Consider the following 9,951-nt stretch of genomic DNA (forward strand, 5'->3'; position numbering starts at 1 on the left):
TCAGACTATACTACAAAGCTACAGTAATCAAGACAGTATGGTACTGGCACAAAAACAGAAAGATAGATCAATGGAATAGGATAGAAAGCCCAGAGATAAACCCATGCACATATGGTCACCTTATCTTTGATAAAGGTGGCAGGAATATACAGTGGAGAAAGGACAGCCTCTTCAATAAGTGGTGCTGGGAAAACTGGACAGGTACATGTAAAAGTATGAGATTAGATCACTCCCTAACACCATACACAAAAATAAGCTCAAAATGGATTAAAGACCTAAATGTAAGGCCAGAAAGTATGAAACTCTTAGAGGAAAACATAGGCAGGACACTTGATGACATAAATCACAGCAAGGTCCTTTTTGACCCACCTCCTAGAGAAATGGAAATAAAAACAAAAATAAACAAATGGGACCTAATGAAACTTCAAAGCTTTTGCACAGCAAAGGAAGCCATAAACAAGACCAAAAGACAACCCTCAGAATGGGAGAAAATATTTGCAAATGAAGCAGCTGACAAAGGATTAATCTCCAAAATTTATAAGCAGCTCATGCAGCTTAATAACAAAAAAACAAACAACCCAATCCAAAAATGGGCAGAAGACCTAAATAGACATTTCTCCAAAGAAGATATACAGACTGCCAACAAACACATGAAAGAATGCTCAACATCACTAATCATTAGAGAAATGCAAATCAAAACTACAATGAGATATCATCTCACACCTGTCAGAATAGCCATCATCAAAAAATCTAGAAACAATAAGTGCTGGAGAGGGTGTGGAGAAAAGGGAACCCGCTTACACTGTTGGTGGGAATGTAAATTGATACAGCCACTGTGGAGAACAGTATGGAGGTTCCTTAAAAAACTACAAATAGAACTACCATATGACCCAGCAATCCCACTACTAGGCATATACCCTGAGAAAACCATAATTCAAAAAGAATCATGTACAAAAATGTTCATTGCAGCTCTATTTACAATAGCCCAGAGGTGGAAACAACCTAAGTGTCCATCATCGGATGAATGGATAAAGAAGATGTGGCACATATATACAATGGAATATTACTCAGCCATAAAAAGGAACGAAATTGAACCATTTGTAATGAGTTGGATAGACCTAGAGTCTGTCATACAGAGTGAAGTAAGTCAGAAAGAGAGAGACAAATACCGTATGCTAACACATATATATGGAATTTAAGAAAACAAATGTCATGAAGAACCTAGGGGTGAAACAGGAATAAAGATACAGACTTACTAGAGAATGGACTTGAGGATATGGGGAGGGGGAAGGGTAAACTGTGACAAAGCGAGAGAGAGACATGGACATATATACATTACCAAACGTAAGGTAGATAGCTAGTGGGAAGCAGCCACATAGCACAGGGAGATCAGCTCGGTGCTTTGTGACCGCCTGGAGGGGTGGGATAGGGAGGGTGGGAGGGAGGGAGACACAAGCGGGAAGAGATATGGGAACATATGTTTATATATAACTGATTCATTTTGTTGTGAAGCTGAAACTAACATACCATTGTAAAGCAATTATACTCCAATAAAGATGTTTAAAAAAAAATTGCTTGCCTCAGGGTACTATGCACACCCTGCACTGACCTTCTGAAGATGCCCTTGGATAACTCTGATTTAATTGTGTATGTAGATTATTCATACTTAGAAAGTAAAATTAAAAGTGTCATCAGACTCAAATTTACCCTTGAATTATAAGCTTTTCTCAAAAACTGTATCCATTCAATGCCCTCTCCTAGATCTGCCAAATAACAAAAGTAAATATACTGATAGGATAGGTAGTTGATTTGGAGAGAGTCCATGACATTGAAATGCTTTAGAAACAAATGCCCATCACAGGAGCCCCATAACATTGACAGTGAATTAAAGAGCTTTGACATGCTTTTCTATATGTAAGGAGGTGACTGTGATAAAAAGTGAAATTTAGCAAATATTGTGATATTAAAAATATCAAAAAGTAGTGATATTACCCATAAAGCAGAGAAAAATTGGCAACAGTATTGAACCAGCATTAGGGTAATTTTAAAGATACCACTGAGGATTTTTCCACTGCACATCCTACCTGCCAACAACACAATCCTGACAAGATTCTGACAAGAGTGGACAGGATGCTCAAGGCCCCTTTGAACACCTTGATTTCCTCTAAGCTGGTGGAGGGTGGTTTGTACTTCTTGCTGCATTTATGAACTACAGGGCAAGCACAACCGTGGATATTAGGATAAACAAAAAATCCATCCGATTCTCTAAAAGACCCAGCTGGATTCTGGGACATCTTTTCATTGCCTGGGTTTTATAATCTGGGACCCTGGCTTTAAGTCTTGTCACAAGATTCATGATCCTTTTGCTTCTGGTCATTGCCTGTGTTACAGTTGCTCAGTGTATCCTGTCCAAAAACTTAAATGCTGCCGTGCAGCCGTTGGCACATCAGATGACTCAACAACTCATCCTACAACTGGCCCTAGTCCAACAAGGACTATGCCCTTTGGACATCCTCCTGGTCTTAACTGACAAAATCTTGACCAGTGAAAATCTGGACGTCGTGGATTGATGCCTTGTGGTCTGACTTTGTCTGCCCTTGGCTGAAGAGGGGCATTAAAGAAGAGCAGCTATGACAGCCAGGAGCTGGCCTGGAAAGCCTCCATGTGTCTAGGAGCCGGACCAGCACTGACAGGTGTTTCCTATTGAACATAAGCAATTTCACAGGTCACCAACATCAGATGAAGCTGCTCTGTAACTGATGGATCAAGGCGAAAACAAGCTCACTCCGTAATCACATCCGAGCTCAGACGAAAACACAAGCATTGTTCAAGCCGGAAAAACTAGGCATATCCCCTATTCTGGGTAATGTGGGGCCTGCTGCTTCTCATCACACAGCTTTAGCCTCACTTCATTCCTCTCACCTTCTAGATGAGATTCATGAAGACACCATCATAGAGCCATCTCTCTTTTCCTGACAGCATCCAATCCAGAGCAAACCATGCTTCTTTGAACACTCATCAAAATCATCTAATAAGAGCCCAGATCCTTTAAAGTCCTTCTCAAAGGACTTTTCCTGAGATGCAATAAAGGGAACTTATCCAGTGCCAGGTGTGTCTGGTGGTCTGTGGCCAGGCTGCACTCCCGATACTAATTCCTGTGGCCCTCGGGTCTAAGCTGCTGAGGATCATTCTACTCAGCCTCGACCTCCTTAGAGTATCTCTTTACTCCTTCCTTCACCACAGGTAACCCAGTCTGCTGGTTTCCCAGTCTGGAGAGCTTGCCAGAAAAAAACTCAAGTGGATTTGTTATAAAGCAGAAACTAACACACCATTGTAAAGCAATTATACTCCAATAAAGATGTAAAAAAAAAAACCTCAAGTGGCGCCAGTCCTGCTTTCTCTTCTGTGCAGGAGGTCCATCACTTCCCTGCTTTCTGTGTTCCTTTTTCCCAGGAAGGCTGGTACAATTCCAGGGCCTCAGGACAGCTTGGCCTGACATGTCAGGGGAATCTCTAGGGAAGAGACTGTGGGATAAAGCCTTGGTGAGAAATGGGGTGCAGGAAACAGGACAGGAGAAACCGTCAGGTGCCACTACCCCTGCCAGGACACCTTGCCCCTGTTCCGCCCTAACTGAGGCTTGTACCCTGTCCCCTGCAGCCCCAGGGAGTTCTGGGCAAGCTCCTTGATAAGGGCTACTGTCAGCAACTGTGTATCATTATCCTGGCTGTGAGGTGTTTTCATATATGTATATACAGGTTGTCTTCCAAAGCTGGCATTCTGCTATTTGGGGAGCTTGGAGAAGATACTGCATCCTCTGTGCCCACTTCAGCGTTCACGGTCCTCTTTCTGAGCCCCCATAACCCCAGCCTCCACCTTCTCAGAGGGCACTACAAGGTCTCCCAGCCTCTGCTGGAGTGCCTTCCACAGGCCTGTTTCCCTTCACTGCAGCCGTCCAGGCTCTGGGCAGTTCTCCCTCACTGTCTCCCTCCTCACCAGTGAGCCCTGCCCCCCACCACACTTTTCCACCGCATCACTGGCTCTTGTTCTGCCGCCAGGGCCCTCTCTGCCAAGGCCCCTCCATTCTCACTGGCATTCCCACCCCCACGGCTGGCCTTACCACTTTGCTCCAGAGTCCCCTGGCCACTGTGTCCTCATACTCGTCACTTGTCCTCTTTCACTCCCACTCATCCCCACCGGCTTCTTCGTCTTGGCCACCGGGGTCTTCTCTGTCCTTAGACCCACTTCCTCCCCACTTCCCCCTTGTTCACCATCAACGTTTGGCTTCTTTCTGACAGCAGAGCCCTTCTGGCCCCTGGACCACAGTCCTAGTGGACCATCTCCCCAGCTCCTACCAGAGCACGCTCTCGTTCCCCAACTAGACACCACTTTGTCTCTGGGGGTCTATTCTGTAACCCCACGTTCATAACAGCATTATTTAACAATAGCCAAGACATGGAAACAACCTAAGTGTCTATCAATGGATGAATGGATAAACCAAATGTAGCATAGATATACATATACATATATATATACATACATTATATATTCTCTCTCTCTATATATATATAATTCAGCCATAAAAAGAAGGAAATTCTGTCATTTCCAACACCATGAATGGACCTTGACGGCATTTTGCTAAGTGAAATAAGTCAGACCAAGACTAATACTATATGATCTCACTCATATGTGGAATCTAAAAAGAAACCTCATAGAAAGAGACCAGATTTGTTGTTATCATAGGCAAGAGGTGGGGGAGTGGGAATTGGATGAAAGTGGTCAAAAGGCCTAAACTTCCAGTTATAAGACAAGTACTAGGGAAGTAATGTACAGTGTGATGACTATAGTTAACACTGCTGTGTGATGTATTTTGAAAGTTGGTAAGAAAGTAGATCCTAAAAATTCTCATCACGTTAAATTCTTTTTTGTGTGTGTGCATCCGTATGAGATGATGGATGTTAACTAAACTTTTTAATCATTCCACAATATGTGTAAGTCAAATCATTATGCTGTACACCTTAAACAGTGTTGTATGTCAGTTGTCTCTTAATAAAACTGGAAAAAAAAACCAACTAAAATGAATAAAAGAAAAAAAGAAACGCAGTCATTGAATTAAGGCCTTGAGTCTTCAGGAATACCCAGGGAAGGGGCAGCTGTTCAGAAAAGTTACCTCCAAGCCACTCTCTGCTCTCCTCAGGTCATCAGTTCAGTCTGATGGGGGAAGCAAGTGGGAAAGTGATGGTTCTCAGGGAGCAACAGCCTGTCTGGAGCACAGAGGGAGGTGGTGCCCCAGGGAGGGAGCTGGGATTGGGTTGAAGAGGTGCAGGGCAGAGCCCCTGAAAGAGGGGACCTGGAAAGGCACATTTTGCCCACTTAAAACTTGCCACAGAGTATGAGTTGGGATCATTTTCGTGCTATAAAATAAAACAGTCCCTTAATCTCCTGTGATGTTTTACAGCCAAAATCCAACAGCCAACTGAACCAGCCTGCACGGCTTTGCTGTCCTACCTGCATCAGCCCGAATCCAAATCCATTTCCTGTATCTCCCCAGGCATCTCTGAGGACCCGCCCAGCATGGCTCTCCCAGGAGATGATGGCCACAATGGTCGTTGAGTCCACACAGAACCATTTCCCAGCTTCTTGGATGCTGGCTTTGTTGGCTAACATCCTTCGAAGATCCTTTGCTTCAGTTTTTTCGGAGGCAGTGACCCCTGAGGACAGGAGAAGAGAGAGGGTGCTGTTTCCAAAATGGAGCTTGCATACCTAAGGGAGAGAGCGTGATACACTGGGGTGAGGGAAATAAGTACTGGAAATTCTGTTTCCATTTGTTTTTTCATTGAATCCTTCAAATTTACATTTTTGTAATATTTCATTATGTATGTAAAATATCAGAATACAGGAAATTTGTAAAATGAACAAATATATTCGGGTATCCTTAAAAAATTCTTCACTAGTAGTGATGTGCAATTAAGAAAGTTTTGATGTATGTGCTCTATGTAATCTGCTTTAAAGAGCCCATCTACATGAGGGCACTGAAGGAAACATACTGTCACCATTACTAGCAATAAAAACAATGATAGCTACTGTTTCTGGGCACTGAATCAGTTGCTTAATATTTATTTCCTCATTCAGTTCCCATGATAAAAGTTCAGTCTGTCTTCTTCAGAGTCACCACGCTGGGAAGGATCCTACTTAGTCCACCAGGTTGGAAATTCTTCCTTTGGGCCAGTGTGGTGTCCATCTGAGTTAAATCAGGCTCATTAAACCTCTATATTTGAATGAAAACAACCTTGCCCGGGTTAATCACCTGGTTCTTTGTGTGTTAGCTTTTTGCAACATGTGACTCCAAAGAACTTTTGGGGGTTTCCAGATATCACATCTACCTTCACAGGTAATCTGCCTTCATGGGTGATATTTTAAAATTGCTTCCTAGGCAATTCCAAAAGAAGAATGTTTTAAATTATGCTGGAAATTTCCAGGGTGACTGATCGAAGGGGTTGGGGGAGGACAAGGTTTCTTTGGGTTTATAAGCTGTTGTATTTTACATTTCAGAATTAGCCACAACATTATACATGTCTGAAACTGAGTAGGCCTTTATTTTACATACAAAATGAAGGAGGCGTACGAGGGAAGAAAAGATTCAGAGAAAGAAATAATTTCCAACCAACATTTGATTCCTTGCGTTAACTGCAGACATTTAATCAGCCACGTACCTTATGGGGTCAACAAGAAATTGTGAGTGCAGAGGTGGGAATTGGTGAATCCATGATGCAGACAGAACACTGTTACTACACACATAGGACATCATGGGGATCAAAGGCACATGCTACAGAGCCTGGCATCCCTGGGTTCAAACCCTAGTACTGGCTGTGGGAACTTGGCAAGCAATTTAACTTTGCTGTGTCTTATCCATTTTCTCATCCATTAAATGAGGATGATAATAGCATTTTTATCATGGGAATTAAATGAAATAAATGTAAAGCAACCGATTCAGTCCTCAGAGATAGTAGCTATCACTGTTTTTATTGCTAGTAATGGTAACAGTATGTTTCCTTCAGAAATGAACACAGTCACTTAACTTTTTATACCATTTGACCTCTGCCCCTAGCATATTAAGGCCCAGGCTATCAGTGAATCCAGGCTGCTGGGGAGAACCTTGGACTGGCCCCTACTTTTGCCAAAGTGTTGAGGAAGGCAATGAATTTTAAGATTCCTTGACGTCCTAGCTTGGGAAGTAGGCCTCCTTACTCTCCAGACTATTAGCACCTGGGAGGCAGATGACACCTACTAGCACTGGGCTTGCCCCCAGAGTAGGGCTCATTTCCTGAGCGATTATGCAATTGAATTAGATCCATAACCCTGCCATGTCCGTAAGAATTTGATCTCACAGGAAAGACTTGATTTGAAAGTTTTGCAAAGTGGACTCATATCTGTGTGCTGATTTGGGGTGTCCGGTGCCTAAAATGTTTATGCCCCTGTGCAAACACGATAGTTACTGTTCACACCTGAGATCATTTTTCCCTCTCTTTGGGAGGTTATCACTGATGCTCCCTTAATCTCGAACTTGTGTAGGTCACCAAAACACCCATCCAGTTCCCTCCTTCTCAAACACCAGCTGAAAATTAGAGAAATGAGAGTGTGTGTTGGCCGGGGCAGAGTTGCTCTCCTCAGGGCCGAACTTGCCTACTGGGAATTCTGGCAAAGAGGTCACATGGAGGTTTCTGGACCCAGCTCCAGGCCCCCACATTGCACCAGAAGGGAACAGGCCACGACTTTGAGGTCAGGCCCAGAAAAGGGAAGAAGCTGCACACAGAACAAAGAACGTCTAAGCGAAATGGTCCGTATCGTACCTACAGCAGCTATGGCTCAGTTTTCTTCATCATCGTGAGTTTTAATAATTGAGTGTACTTTGCCATTAAGGAGGTCCTCTATCGGTCTCTCCTGTTGTTTCAACAGTAGCTTTGTGTGCAAAGGGGTCTTATCAGTAAAGGTATGCAGGTGGATTCACTCATTGAATATTGATCAATGTTGGTAAATTAATCTTATTCCCTAATGGATCTACTGCATACTCTGGTCTAATTCATGTCCTTCTGACCACACCCCCACCCCTGTGCTGAGCCACCTCCCACAGAGCATGCACTCTTGGGTGAACCTTCAGCTCTTGGCTTTTCTTTGAGCAGAAGTCTTCTCTCCTCTCAGAATGCATCTTCCATACTCTGAAGATACCTGTGGCTCTCACAACTTCCCCCTCCAACTCTGCTCTCACTGTGGGTACTGGACCTCAGGACCTTTCAGAGGTCTTCGCTGGTGATGACAGTCAAGACGTCCTGAGATCTCCACAGAGTGGACACTCTCCCCAGATCCCCCAAGAAGACCCCAAGACCCAGAACCATCCACAGACTCCACAGCCTCATGATCCTCACCTGTCTTCAAAGTATGCTGAGAATGAGACAAAATGAGAACAGACCCTACCTCTTAGCACTACTGTGTAAATAAGAGCATAGACAGATAGACAGATAAAAACTAAAACAACCGGGCTTCCCTGGTGGTGCAGCGGTTGAGAGTCCGCCTGCCGATGCAGGGGACACGAGTTCGTGCCCCAGTCCGGGAAGATAGCACATGCCGCGGAGCGGCTGGGCCCGTGAGCCATGGCCGCTGAGCCTGCGCGTCCGGAGCCTGTGCTCTGCAATGGGAGAGGCCACAACAGTGAGAGGCCCACGTACCGCAAAAAAAAACAAAAAACAAAAAACAAGAAAACTAAAACAACCCATGCACTGCACCTAGGGGAAAGTCTTTGTAAGCACCATGGTGTTGAGCAGCTGTGAGGAAAGCTGTGTTTTCTTCACCCATAAACCCCACAACAATACCTTCAGAGCTGTATTGCGTTTAAGTTGTATCTTCTTCCCCTAAGATACTCTGACAAAGCATTCTAGAATCCAGGACAACCCCAAGATCAGTTCATTATATTCTTGCAAGAAAATCAAAGTAAAAATGTGTGTACATCATCAAATTTAACCTAATTATTATGCTTTTATAACTTTCATAAAGTATAAGGACACATATTGAAACACATTGTTCTATCTGATCATTTTTATTTTAGATCCGTGGACACAAAGCTCAAAGGACACCTGAGCAGGGGACTCTTTTCTTTAGAGAGAACTTCAAACAATCCTCAAAGATGTAAGTGATAAGGAATTTTTGTTCTTTACTTGTGAAAATGCTAATCCAGATTCTCTGGCTCCAATTCCTTAAGTTGGAAATAACACATAATAACAATAACTTAACTAAGAGTTCACTTTGTAAAACATCTTTGTCTTCATTTTAGAATCCAGTGTGGGAAAAAGACAGGAAGTAGTGACAGAAGGCTGGGAGATGGAGGCAGCGGGAGGGGATGCCAAGCCCATGGCAGAGCCTTAGCAATGGAGAGGTTGGTGTAGACCCAAGAATTCAGAAGGGGCAGACGACCTGGGGAACAGGTGGGGGAGCATAGATCCCGCAGAAGGAAGGACCAGGGTGTGAGAGACGGAGTGAAGGACATGGTTGGAGGGAAATTTAGGCAGGATAGAAGAGGATGTGGTTAGGAATGGAGCCACGTAGAGCCACGAAGAGAAGCCAAACCCATAGCTTTTCACGGCATCGACTTGGTGTGATCAAACAGGTGAGACGACATGCTCACAGTCATGGCTCCTAGAACACTCCATATAGTTTGGCCAGTTTCAAATTACAGTGAACAGCCTACAGCAACTTACTTCATTCTTTAAAAATGAGAAAAGAGGGGCTTCCCTGGTGGCACAGTGGTTGAGAATCCGCCTGCCAATGCAGGGGACATGGGTTCGTGCCCCGGTCCGGGAAGATCCCACGTGCCACAGAGAGGCTGGGCCCGTGAGCCATGGCCACTGAGCCTGCGCATCCGGAGCCTGTGCTCCGCGACGGGAGAGGCCACAACAGTGAGAG

This window comes from Lipotes vexillifer, unplaced genomic scaffold, assembly GCF_000442215.2.
Source record: "Lipotes vexillifer unplaced genomic scaffold, Lipotes_vexillifer_v1.1 scaffold28, whole genome shotgun sequence".
NCBI classification, from domain to species: domain Eukaryota; kingdom Metazoa; phylum Chordata; class Mammalia; order Artiodactyla; family Lipotidae; genus Lipotes; species Lipotes vexillifer.